Raw genomic sequence first — 13,622 nt, 5'->3', positions numbered from 1 at the left:
CTTATAACTATGAATTATCTTACTTCAGAAAAGTTCAGTTTCCAATCAATTCATCGTGTAGCTGTGGGCCATTTCACTGTTATTGTTGCAACAGAATTTTTTATGGTTTTTGGTAGAAGAGTTTGTGTTCTGTGTCATGGAAAAATGCTGCTACATTGTTTTTTTTAATTTCTTAAATTAATTTGACAGCTTAATTTTTAAGTAATAAATTTTAGGGTTAATTTCTGTTTCATTAATTGTAGTGATTTTGGGAATTTTGATTGCATTTTAGTCTTTTATGATAAAGATTGCAAATCAAATGAACATGGACGTAACTGACGAGAGCAATGCTCAGCAAATCACTGAAAATGTTGAGCCATGTACTGTACGCGCTCAACAAGAATGGCAATTAACGGAATAAATCCAGAGAATAGAAATTCTTTCCGGACAACGTCCACTGTGCTACATCATGTACGTGCTATTCCAACATAGTAAGAAATCTTTGAAAAATAAGCTGCCTTCAAGAAAGGAAGTTTCCGAGTTACAAGCCAGCATCTGCGAAGAAAGGCTCAGGTAGAGTTATCTGAAGCTGTAATAACACAGACTGATGAGTTAACAGAGGTTAAACAAATTGATTGGCGACTCCATAGTGTCCTGTGCACTACGACCAGATAATGGGTATACTTGAAAAGAGAGACAGCATTGGTCGTATATTTTTATTATCGCAAAATCGATTTTCTGTCACTGAGTGACCATCTTCAGTGCTGTATTATATAACTTAAATTAGTAAGCACTGGTGCTTATAACTTAAATTAGTAAGCACCAGTGCTTACTAATTTAAGTTATATAATACAGCACTGAAGATGGTCACTCAGTGACAGAAAATCGATTTTGCGATAGTAAAAATATACGACCAATGCTGTCTCTCTTTTCAAAAGAGGTTAAACAAGTTAACCTTTAACTTACGAGGTGTGGTCTCTCAGACTCTGGTGGAATGCTTCTGTACTCCCCCGACCCTCGTTAAAGTGCCAAACCTACGATATTTTGCTGTCGGTTGCGTTATCGGCCTCTGTGTTTATTGTTGACACGTGTTATTGATAGGTGTTGGAGTCTCCTAGACCGTGTCTCGTGAACTACGTCCTGTTTTCTACGGTACGGTACCATATAGCCCAAAATGTGTTTCGCAGAAATGTGTCAGTTTTAACTTGCCCAAGTGTGATGAAATTGTTATTCGGTCTATGAAGGAAGCTGTCAGTGATATAGATCAAGAAATAAACGAAAAAGATGACAAATTTACATTAGCCAGTTATCACAATTCTGCTGTCGAACAAGAGTATTAATCAGAGGAAGAACTTCAGGAAAGTTGTGATGGGGATCTGTCAGTTACTTCAGTGAAATACTTAAAGTATCTGTTAAAATCAAATGTGTTTTGAGTGGTGATAAGAAAAATGTAGTTTCCAGCAATGAATGTCAATTTGAGAGACTTGCATTGGTAGCTATCGTGTGGAATTTTTATGCACAAATTTAAACCCTGGTATTTAGTTTTATTTGGAAACTTATTTCTATAAATTTTTCAGAATTTAAAACTCAGTTCTCTAATAGTCCATTTATGCATACTACTTAAAAAACACACATAAAATTATGTGCTTTTGCGTGATAAATAGTAAAGTGATGCCGGCTTTGTTTAGTGCAATAAAATAAACTAGAAAGATTAAAACTATACTTAAATAACTGTACAAATAAACGGTATGTAGCATAAATTTAAAATTGAAAATGATTGCCGGCCGCGGTGGCCGTGCGGTTCTGGCGCTGCAGTCCGGAACCGCGGGACTGCTACGGTCGCAGGTTCGAATCCTGCCTCGGGCATGGCTGTGTGTGATGTCCTTAGGTTAGTTAGGTTTAAGTAGTTCTAAGTTCTAGGCGACTTATGACCTAAGATGTTGAGTCCCATAGTGCTCAGAGCCATTTTTTTGAAAATGATTTTAGTTTTAAATCGTGGTTTAAACATAGGGGTCCAAGAGACCCCAGCTCATGGTATACGTTACAGAAAAGTCGAGAGTTAAGGGTTAATAATTCACGGTCTGAGACCTTTCGTTAGTTATCTGAACATCTCATAAAGAAAACTATTAGCGAACATATCGAGTTGCAGACATAAAAATTTACAGCCGAATTTGCGAATTGGACAACTGTAAAGGACTAACAAATTGCTAAGGAAATTAACAACAAAATATACGTCACCGTTAATGAGTAATCTAATGTATATGATGGTTCGGTTAGGACAGGAAGAAATGAGTTGCAGGAGATTAAAGAACAACTACAGAGACATTTTAGGCGAAAGCGCCATATCATTTGCTACCAAATAGACTTTGTCAGTAAGGAATTAGCTCAGGTTAAGAGCCTTGTGCGTGGCACACAATGTTTTTCATGACCCCACAAAAGTGTAAGTATCTGAAACGGTGTCTAGTTAGAGACGCGTGAGTACTAGGAGCCAGCCATAAAATTGTGAGAATCACAATACGTGGCAGTAGCTGCGCCGAGCTGTACATCAGTGCTTATGGAAAAGAACTTAACTAAGCGTTAGCAGTTCCAGACATCCACACCGGATAAAAGAGTTACTCACTTCATGGCATGGATTCGCATCTTCCAACGCGTCTTGCCATGTGTGTGGAGTGATATCCAGGAAATGGGTTTTGTTAGCGTGCTCATACACGTTTGGCTGAGTAGGCACTTGAGTACTGGCATGCATGCAACGAATTTTGAAGATATTTCCTGTCAAGGTATTGGCTGATTGGGATACAAGAAATGCGTCTTTGAGGAAGTATTCAGTCAGGAATCATTTAACTTCTTGCAGGAAAGCCTGAAACAGTACATTGAGAAGTACATTAACAAATCACAATACAGGGATCAGCCAGTGTCACTTCGTACTATTTTGTAAATCATTATGGCAAAATTGCCTATCAATATTAGAGAGAATTGGATTTATGTATGCGAGACGAACTTAGAGGAATTTACGTCGATCCTTCACTCCATAATCTGAGACACGAAGATGCTACGACTAGGACTGTTAAGGAGTTAATCAGCTGGCTGTTGCTCGCAATCGCAATGATCGATTATGCAATACTACACCAGGAGAAAGTCATGCAAGCTTCCATGAGCATCGGCAGGCTGAAAACACAACAACGATTACTATAATAATAATAACAATCACAACAGCAACCCAAGTAAGCAAAAGAGGCAAGAATGCAGATACAGCCCTAGTTAATGCCAATAACCAATTATAACCACTGACATAATAGCCAGAAACAGCGGCGAGCAATCAGGAGTGCAGAATCAACTGCCAGTGATTACTGAAGTCTTTGACGACAATAATCATCCAACTAGCAAGAGACAGGAGAAATATACATGACCAGATGCACCTCTGACGTGTCGGTCACGGGTTGCAGTAGGGTCTGTGATGGAAGGCTAGCTCTTCTTCTGTACAACGAAAGAACATCAGGCAGGAACTATGCTCTGATATGTATAGTGACGGAAATTCTGTATCTCCAACAAGCTGGGGCTGAACGGGTCAGAGACATGTCTGTCTCAACAATAAATGTTAAAGAAACCATCTGAAATTGCATAGGAAATTTATTTATTCACGGGTGACTTGTTTCAGATGGATCATACATTATCAAATCATCCATGAAAATAATTCTAGCATTACAACCAGACGTGCATTAATCAACATAGCGTCGAAACATGTATATGGACTGATGTGCCTATGTTGATGCTACGTTGTATAGTGCCACATTTACATGTTTTGTGGCTTGTATCTCATGTCTGATTGTAATGTAAGACTCGTGTATATGGACGATTTGATAATGGTGGAGACGTCCGAAAGTGCGCAAATAGAAGTTAGTACACAATTTATGACAGATGCTTCAACAGTGACTGTGAAGGGTACTGATGATTATTTTATAGTTTTGCAGTTTAGAACCAGTGCCTGGATAGAAAATTTATTTCTCGCGATAATGTTAGACACAGTCTAGTATGTGAATGTTGTGTTCACCAACTTACGCAAAAGAATACTTGAATCAATAAGAATCCCAAATATACTGGCGAATAATTGTAGAATACCAGGACTGTTGTGCTGGTCAACCTCCCTGGAATGTTATGATTCACATTCCTAATGGGGAATAGTCTTGTGGTGGACTGCATTATTCGTGCTGAATTCAATTGGGAAAAAGACGCAAAGTTCGACTGTTCTCAAGGAAACTGCTATCTTGTGGTAGATGGTGTTCCTATTTCAATGCATTTACTGAAACTAATGTTGTCTATGTGAAATACAGCCAGGGCATCAGGGTAAAGTGGATTAGCAGTGAGTCACATGTAATATACAGACAGAGACCTGAAGCTGATGCCGTTCCTTGCACAACTGAGCACGAGCAATCAAAAATTGCTGAATCAAGTTCCTTATCCTTATGAATTGTAGGATATGTTACTTAGATACACAGATGTGTTTCAAGAGCACTCGATCACATGTGGCTGTCAGTGCTACCTGGATGTTGTGCCACACAAAAAAATTTTGCCATAGTTCACATTCCACTCTGAGGCCAAAAAGATCTGCTGCAGACAGAGAATTAGGAAAAAGCTGAATGGGACTAGAAACATTAGACCATGAATGTTCAGTATTTGTGCCACAAGTGGCATAGCCTCAAGGACTCCTACGCGTAATGCCCATGTCATTAAATATATTGGTCACTATTATAAACGATTTCGACATGCATGTAGCATTGTGGAGCTTCATTGGAAAGTCTATGGTCACGTTTTAGACATCGAGTGGAAGTTACAAATTATATTGCATTCATCCGAGCAGATAGTCATAGAAGAGCAACTCAGACTGCCTTTTTGTTTGTTTCAACTCTTATGACTTAGTTACTTAGCATAGAATTTTTGCCAATATGTGTTTTGCACAGTTATAGGTATGGTCAGGTTGAGTTTTGCACGTAGCCCTTTTAGGTATAAAATGAATTGTCAGCTGCGTGGTCAGTAAGTTATTTTTAGCCACATGTGTTTTGTACTGCTGTAGAACAAATTCGAATCGACAAATATGTTTTAGGCATCAATTTTGATGGATAGTTTAGACGTGGAAATATTATGGTTACAAGAGGTGGGAATATTATTCTTTCCATGCAGACATATTTCTGCTTGTGCTTAATGTGGACCTACCCTTTCCTTGAGTGATGTATGTCAGAGATTCTTATTCTATGATTTACTTTTTGTACTTCTTTAACATACATTGTCAAGAACGAAGCATTTTTGTTAAAAATACATCCTCTTCTTGTTTTCTCCTGCATCAATCACCCTTAAGTCGGTTCGTGATATAATAGGTAAGAGTACACTGAGATCTTAACACGGCCTGACCTGTGTTGAAGAACCGTGATCTTTTTAGTGTTAAAGCATGGAACTGATACACAATGCCACCGTTCTGTCAACGTATGATTTCTTTCAATGAGTTAAGAAAAACATCATTCCATCCGCAGATGAGTACTACTGTTAAGATCCGTGCTCTAGAGTTCCATATGATCTATGTATATTCGGCGAAATTGGAATGCATGCAGTGGGAATACAAAAAGAGACATCTAAAGCGGAACTGAACTACTGAAATGCCCTTCTATGGATGACTACCGTCTTATGGATTCGAATAATCAGAATGGATATGTGCTACTGCGTAGCGTTTGAGGGAAACGTTTGCATCTTCCACTGCTAAAAAGAACGTGCGCTTTAAGCTCTGATTTATTACCATGGAAATGGACTGTTCGAGTTTGATCCTGTCTAAATTTTAGCGACCGGGAAGTACATTTCAAAAATCAGTATGGGATGCATAAGGAATGGAAGACTATAGTTCTATTGAAACATTTGTTAATTATGGAAGGGAGCACCCTACACAGCATCACTGCACTTAAACAGCCCTGACAATAGTTTGTTTAGCACTGTGCATATACATAATGCCCATGTGGGTACATAATCTGTTTTAGACTGAGTGCAGCTTCATGATCTGTCCACATTCGAGCAGCACGCGGGGGTAAAAAATGAGCAACGCTGTGACTAAGTTCCGAATCGCCCCCTACTCTTGCAGTAGCTCAGAACTACGCATGGAGGCGTGAGGCTGCTGCACCAGTGTAAATGATTCACTGGATAGTATATTGGAAGTTTTGTGATACTGTTAAATTTGTGTTGTGGAGGTATGCTTGATCTGAAAAAAAAAGGTGGTGTGTATCATACGAAACAAAGAATACTGTGACACAATTACACTATCGTATTACTAGAGTAGTAATCACAGGAATACGATAAGGGAGATTAGGACACGTAAAGCGGGATATTTATAGACAATCATTCGATATTGAAGAAGTAAACGCTCTATGTTTCTGAATATCTTTGTGCAGTCCACGTATACTCTGCATGGTTGTGAATTTCATCCTACACGCAAGTATGCAGTTTTTCCCCTTGTGATGGCTCTCTACACAGTCAGTGGCGGGTGGAGCTTTGGACAGCATTCTAACTAACGGAAAAATGCTGTCGGAACGTAATGGGATTTCGAGAGCCTTAGCTGGTGTCTGTGACTTGGTAAGGGACACCTCTTACTCATCGAAATCAGGTGGATTCCAATGCTATATATCGAAGACTGAAAAATGATGAAAATATGGCAGGTGAGCGATACTCTGACAAAAGGGAAGTTGAGAGGTGAGCTCTATACCGCTTCTCCTAAGTATTGTGGGCAATTCATTCCCATCTGTCTCATACGCCTCGTGGGGATCCTGCTAATACGAAGGCTTTTCCTGAGAGACAATCAGCAGCAGAATTTCTCCCTTTTGTTTTCTCGATTAATGAGAAACAATATTCTTCCGTGAGTTTTGTGCTGTCGATAAATGGATAGACCGACATCTTAACGGGTGGACTAAAATCCATTCTGTATCTATATGCGTACTTGGCAGGCATCCAACGATGCATGGTGGGGGTCACCCTGTTCCGCTACTAGTCATTTCCGACCCTATTCCTCTCATAAATAGAGCGAGGAAACTGCTGCCTACGGGCCTCCGTCCGAGGGTTACTTTCAGTATCTTATCTACATGGTCTTTACGCGAAATACGTGTTGGCGTCAGTAGAATCCTTCTGCATTGAGCTTCAAACGTCTGTTCTCAATAGTGCTGCTCGAAAAGAACATCTGCTTTGCTCCAGGGCTTCGCATTGAGTTACCTGCCGAGCGTAATCCGACTGCAGCAAAAAAGAAAGAGAAGGTACTCGACATGGGAAGGGGCTCTCATGATTAATTTCATTAATTAGGCAATCAATTTGACATCAAAACATGCGGGCGGAAGCTACGCCTACATAACCTCGGATATGATTCGCGAGTTTGAGCAGTAATTACGCCTTTTTCCGTTGCGACGGGATTTTTTAAAGAAATTGCAATCTCTTGCCTACACAGAGAGAGATAATCATCGTAATAAAATCAGCTGTATCACCGACTTAATAAAGTGATGCGTAGAATGAAACTGATAATTACACTGGTAATCCAGAGAGCATTAGGACCACATACTTAATGTACTTAATAGCTGGTGTGTCCACCTTCGGCTTGGATAACAGTGGTGACACATCGTAGAATGGAAGCAATGAGGCTTTGGTAGGTGGCTGGAGGTATCTGGCACCACATCTTCACACACAAGTCACCAAATTGCCGTAAACACCGGGGAGGGGGGCGATGAGCTCTGACGCAACGTTCCATCACATCCCGGATATGTTCGATAGGTTTCAGATCTGGCGATAACGAGGACCAGCACATCAACTGGAACTCGCCACTGTGTTCCTCGAACTACTCTATCGCACTCCTGGCCTTGTGATATGGAATATTGTCTTGTTAGAAATGCCACATCCGTCAGAAAACATGTTCGTCATGAAAGGGTGCACGTGATCTGCAACCAGCGTACGATACTCTTTTTCCATCGTGGTGCCTTACAGGAGCTGCTCTCGATCCATGGATGCCCATGTGAATGTTACCCAAAGTTGCTGCCGCGAGGGTTGGTGTCCTCCCATTAACATGATGAAAAAGTTATCGAGATTCATCCGACCATGCAATGCTCTGACACAGTGCCAATGTCCAGTGCCAATGGTCACGTGCCCATTTCAGTCGTAGTTGCCGATGTCGTGGTGTTAACATTGGCACGATCGTGGGTCGTCGGCTACCGAGTCTCATCTTTAGGAGTGTTCGGTGCACCATGTGTTCAGACACAGTCGTACTCTGCTCAGCATTAAAGTCTGATGTTACTTCAGCTACAGTTCGCTGCTTGTCCTACTTTACCAGTTAAGTCCCGCCTACAATGTCTGACATCTGTAACGAGGTGGCCACCCAGCCCAATGATGTCTGGACGGGTTTTCATCTCTGTTTCGCCACTTATTTAACACACTGACCACAGCACTCCTTGAACACCTGACAAGTCGTGAGTTTCCGAAATGCTCGTGCCACACATCTTGGACATGACAGTCTGCCCCCAGTCAAACTCAGGCAGATCGCGCACCTTCCTCATTCTATAGACGGACGGCACGCTCGCTGATATCACATGCACCGCGACTGTGTCCGACAAATAGTCATTCCTCATCAGCTGACGCTGCTAATGCCTGGACGGGTTTATATCAGTTCTAGGTCGGTGATGATAATGTTCTAGCTGATCAGTGTACAACCCCTCCGTGCTGCTATATCTTCAGAGACATCACAGACGATGCATCGACCACCTTACGAGAGTTCGAAAGTGAGGAAGCATGCTGCGACAGAAGTAGAGCATGCTCTTAGCACCCTATCTTGAGCAAAAAATGAGTTTAATATTTCAGTCCTTTGATGCAGGACGTACCAGACATGAAGTTGGTAACAGATTTCTTTACTGGATGAGAAAATACTTAAAGGAAATGCAGCCTATGCCTCTTCTACAGCGTTTTCACATTAAGAACGATACTTTAGCGACGTGAAAACGTGTGTACGCTGCAATTTATTCTATTTTCCAGTATAAATCATATAAAAGTTAGGAATCTCCTTTTCGTGTGAGAAATTTGAAATGTATGGGTAACAACAGCCCAATATCGGACTGGGTAAAGTGGATTTTTTAAACCGAGGAAAGTCTGTGATGATGGCAGAAGTGCAGTTACAGCTGTATGTCCAATCTGCACCTGTTGTCTCACAGAATGCCGCAGCCAGAAGCAGGAGGATTTGGCAGACCAGATGCCGCGACGTAGCATTGCATGACCAGCTGGTACAAAGAAAGGCTTTGGCAGGTCGGCTCTTGCTCGCAGCTGCAAGAACAAGTAGTGTGGGCGGCTCTCATGGCGCCCTCTTGAGTAGCTAAACAGCGAATTAACCAGCATGCTGGTTGAGCAGCAACAGAGGAATACACTTGTGTCGTGTGTATTCTTCGATTTTTTCGTGTAAATTTGAGAAGATTCAGTACGGCGTGTGTTTGCACTGGACAACTATTCCCCAATCTAAAGTGATCGGTGAACGACTGGGCGGTAAAAGCGCGTCTCTTCGGCCTCTGAGCGTCTGCTACGACTGAGTGCAGATACTGGGAGATTGGCATGTAACTGCCGACACGACCAAGTTCTATCCTCTCTTGATCAGCCATGGCCGCGGCTCCCAGCACAACTGTATTTGGCAGACGACGCGCGCTTTGCGATCATAAATATGTGCGATAGGAAGATTTTCTTCGCCAGATATGACTCAACGTAAGCTGGAAACATTGTGTTGGCGGTGGTGAGTCAGTGAATTGGATAATTAATGTGTGGAGGACAGTGCTCGTGTTCTCAAATGTCGGTGCATAAAGAATTTGGGTATATTTAGCGATACAATCTGTTTATGGCGGAAATTTAATTACTTGATTTGCAAAATGCATAATTGTGATTCTCAAAATGTGAAGAACTCACATATATTTTATTATGAAAAAGAATCACTGTAATGTTGCGGGGAATGTTTTAAGCGATCTGTTTTGAGCTGTAAAATGTTAAACAATTAATTTGATAGGATAGTGCAAATGGACTGTTCACAGCCACTTTTGGTATCACGATTGTGTCAGAGTCCCCCTTTGTCCTGTTACATCGTAGGAGAGAGCAATTTTTCCTGCCCAAATAAACAGAACTACAGTGGAGCATTTCTAAGTAACTCAGTTTAATTAATTTGATTAATTCTTAAATAAATAAACAATATATTGCTCGAATTCGTTACACATTTCATGTCATAAGAGCCTCCAGTCCGGCAGCTCAGAGGAGACTGCATCTTTTTCCTGCCAGTTTCCAGCTGGTTGAGGGGGGGATGTGGGGGGGGGGAGGAGAGGGAAGGGCTAAGGGATATCCCATGAGGGGAAAAGTGGCTCAGAACTGAACTGGAGAGGGGTGGCAAAAAAAAGTGTCCTTTCTCCCAGAGGGGTAGATGAGGGGGAGAGGTGTGGGGGGGTGAGGGGTTTGTTGAAAGGACTTATTATTCCCAGAGGGTTATAAATCAACTCCAAAGGGGTCATAAATCGACCCCAGGGGTCATAAGTCAATTAGTAAAACAATAGGCAAATGTGAGGGGAAGGGGATAATTTTCTCCTGAAAGTTTGCTTGCCTCTGAATGTATGTAGCCCACACAGACAAAACACATCAGAACAAACTTCTTCCCAATACTTACCTGTTGCAAGGTGATGGTGAAACCAGTAACATCACGTCTGTTAGGTGCCAGGTGGCATATGCCACCACCAGATCTATTCTGGTGTGCTATTTTTTTCTGGCAGTGTGTAACCAAAGTGTACAGGACAATTAACGGATTATGTTAATATAGCTATGATGATGCAGTATAGACTTAGTGTATTTTGGGAGTATTTCTATAGTAATTGGTATCCACATAGGCACTGCAGGAATTAGTAAAACGGCACTACTGGCAAATACAATAAAACAGGGAGCCATTGGCAAAGTGCGTGTGGAAAATTAGCAAAGGCGTTATGTTTACTGTATAATGAGGCAGAGGTTATCAACAATATCCTCGAAAGTTTATGTCTGGTGAATGGCTGTAGGTTGCTGTTTGTGACAAGGCCAAATTCATTCGTGTACATTGTGTATTACGGCAGGTGGACGCTGTCCATCATGCGGATATGAAGCAAAAGGCTGGGACTGGTTTGCAGACAGAATTATGTGGCACCTAATGGCGGCAGAGAGGGCGGACTTACAAATGGGACGCCGTGTATGTGTTTTGTATGTGGGAGCCCTAACCATTTTAAGAGATTATCCAGGTATCCAACAGAAGAAAAGGGATCATTCTGACTGATTAGAGGCCAGGAGTAGCGGCAAGGTTAAGGCATATAGAATGATAGTAGTTCAATGGGCTACATTCTTCTCCTATTGCTCTTGTTCCATTTATGTCTCAGTGTCAATGAAGGACCGGTTTTTGCCCTACTTGACACGGGAAGCTCATTATAATTACTTAGTAAAGGTGGTATCAGAAGTGACGATCACCATATCAGTTTTCTCCACTGAGTATGGAAGTGAGTAACTGTTTGGTAGCCAACTCTGGTAAATTTCGTGTGTTGGGGGAACTCACCATTAAGCTGAGAATTCAGGATTGCACTTGTAAGTTTAACGAAAGGATAGCGCGTCATTTAATCGTTCCAATGATTCTTGGTTATGGCCTTATCCAATAAGCTAACCTTATTATTAACTGGAGGGGATGGGAATTCTCATTCCGTTTGCTAGGGAGCAAACTATTTTTTGAACCTCCGGCGCTGGGGAAAATGGTCAAAGAGAAAGAGGAAGAATAACTTTAGTCATCTGCCTGCCGAGCCGGAAGAGCAATTAATACGAATATATCGGGCATATCTTGATGTGCTTTCCGATGTTCTGGGGCTTGCTAAGTTGGGTGATTGCAAGAGCGAACTTAAGAAAATTTTCTGGGTAGACATTCCCACGTACAGGCATTGTCCACCTCCGAGGATACAAAACTCTATTAGATTACTGCGGAAATGCTTAAGGACTGACTCCTTAGACCTTTCCGCTCTCTGTTCTCTTCACCCATATTTTTGTTTCCAACAGGAAATAGCCGGCCGCTGTGGACGAGCGGTTCTAGGTGCTTCGGTCTGGAATCGCAAGACCGCTACTGTCGAAGGTACGAATCCTGCCTTGGGCATGGATGGGTATGATGTCCTTACGTTAGTTACTTAGGTTTAAGTAGATATAAGTTCTAGGGGACTGATGACTTCAGATGTTAAGTCCCATAGTGCTCAGAGCCATTTGAACCAACAGGGAAATGGATGTGATTGGCCTGTCGTTGATTAACGTGCTTCGAACAAAATAATGAAACGGTTCATTCCGTCTCCCGACCTAACCCCTTTCCCCTGGTCTTGGAAGGCTAAATTCTTCACAATGTTGGATCTAAATTTCGCTATTGTCAGATTCCGTTGTTCTAAACCGATGACAGCCTTTGCAATAGGTTTAATTATGTCCCGTATGGCTATCGCCAGTATTGGCGGTATTGTCCAATCTGCTGAGTAACGTTTTTTTAATGTATCGTATTCGGGTTTATCTATCCCTACCTCGATTACTTGGTCAGTGAGAATTTTTCCGAGCATGTTAGATTCGCTGAGAAATTCTTGCGCAATTAAGACGAACCGGGGCTCACAGTTAATCCTTCTAAAATAATATTTGCTTTATCGCGTATGTCTCGTTATTGTTTGTCAGCGCCGCACTGAACCTATACAAACTAGTCTGCCATGTAAGAGTCCCGTGGCTGTGGCAGGGTTCGTAGGTATTGTTAGAAAGTTTATACCTAACTTCGCCCAGATGGCAACTGCGTTGAATTAATTAAAAAAGAACGGAAGAAAATCTGTATGGAGCACTTCTCAACAAGCAGATTTCGAGGGTCTTAAGTCGGCGTTAGCAACAACCCCCACGTTGCCGACCCCTGCTTTTCCCGAAGAATTTGTTGTTCAAATGGATGTTTCTGACAATTATGGCGACTGTTATTTTACGAGAAAACCCGCCCGGGAGAAATTCCATACACGCACTTCCCCCTACCCCTACCCCCCCCCCCCAACCACTTATATACATCTGATTCTACGTGACTACTGAACAAGTTACTCTTAAGTGCTGGCAGAAGGTTCTTCAAATCATCGTCAGACTATTTCTCTACGATTCCACTCCCTGACAGTGCGTGGGAAAAATGAACGCTTAAATTTTTATGTACGAGCTTCGATTTCTCCTGTTTCATTATAATGATCATTTCTCCCTGTGTATGTTTGTGACACTAAAATAGTGTCACATTCACAGAAAAAAGTATGTGATTGAATGAAAAGCTGTAGACGCTACGGAAACGTCATTGTTTTGATGACCACCATCCTAAAAGGCTTAACATATGTGTGACACTCTCTCCACTATTTCACGATAATATCAAACGAACCATCAAACGAGCTCCCCTTCTCTGACCTATTCTCGATATCTTCCGTCAAGGATCACATACAGTGCAGCTATACTCTAGCAAACGATGAACTAGCGTGGGCAGTCTCTTTAGTAGATATGGTGCACATCGGAGGTGCTATGAAGACGAACGTACTCTTTGGTTTGTGTTCTCCACTACATTATAGCGATAGACAAACCTA

General features: G+C 41.8%; 1 non-coding gene across 1 annotated transcript; it reads right to left on the bottom strand.

Annotated features, from left to right (window-relative positions):
* Positions 1–8,727: 8,727 nt before the first annotated feature.
* LOC126254357 (U2 spliceosomal RNA) lies at positions 8,728–8,917 on the bottom strand. The gene has a single exon (XR_007546058.1). It is a non-coding gene; the product is annotated as a U2 spliceosomal RNA (small nuclear RNA).
* Between the last annotated feature and the right edge of the window lie 4,705 nt (positions 8,918–13,622).

This window comes from Schistocerca nitens, chromosome 4, assembly GCF_023898315.1.
Source record: "Schistocerca nitens isolate TAMUIC-IGC-003100 chromosome 4, iqSchNite1.1, whole genome shotgun sequence".
Lineage (NCBI taxonomy): Eukaryota > Metazoa > Arthropoda > Insecta > Orthoptera > Acrididae > Schistocerca > Schistocerca nitens.
Note: the sequence above shows the minus strand (reverse complement) of the source record. Positions and strands in the feature narration are given on the sequence as shown.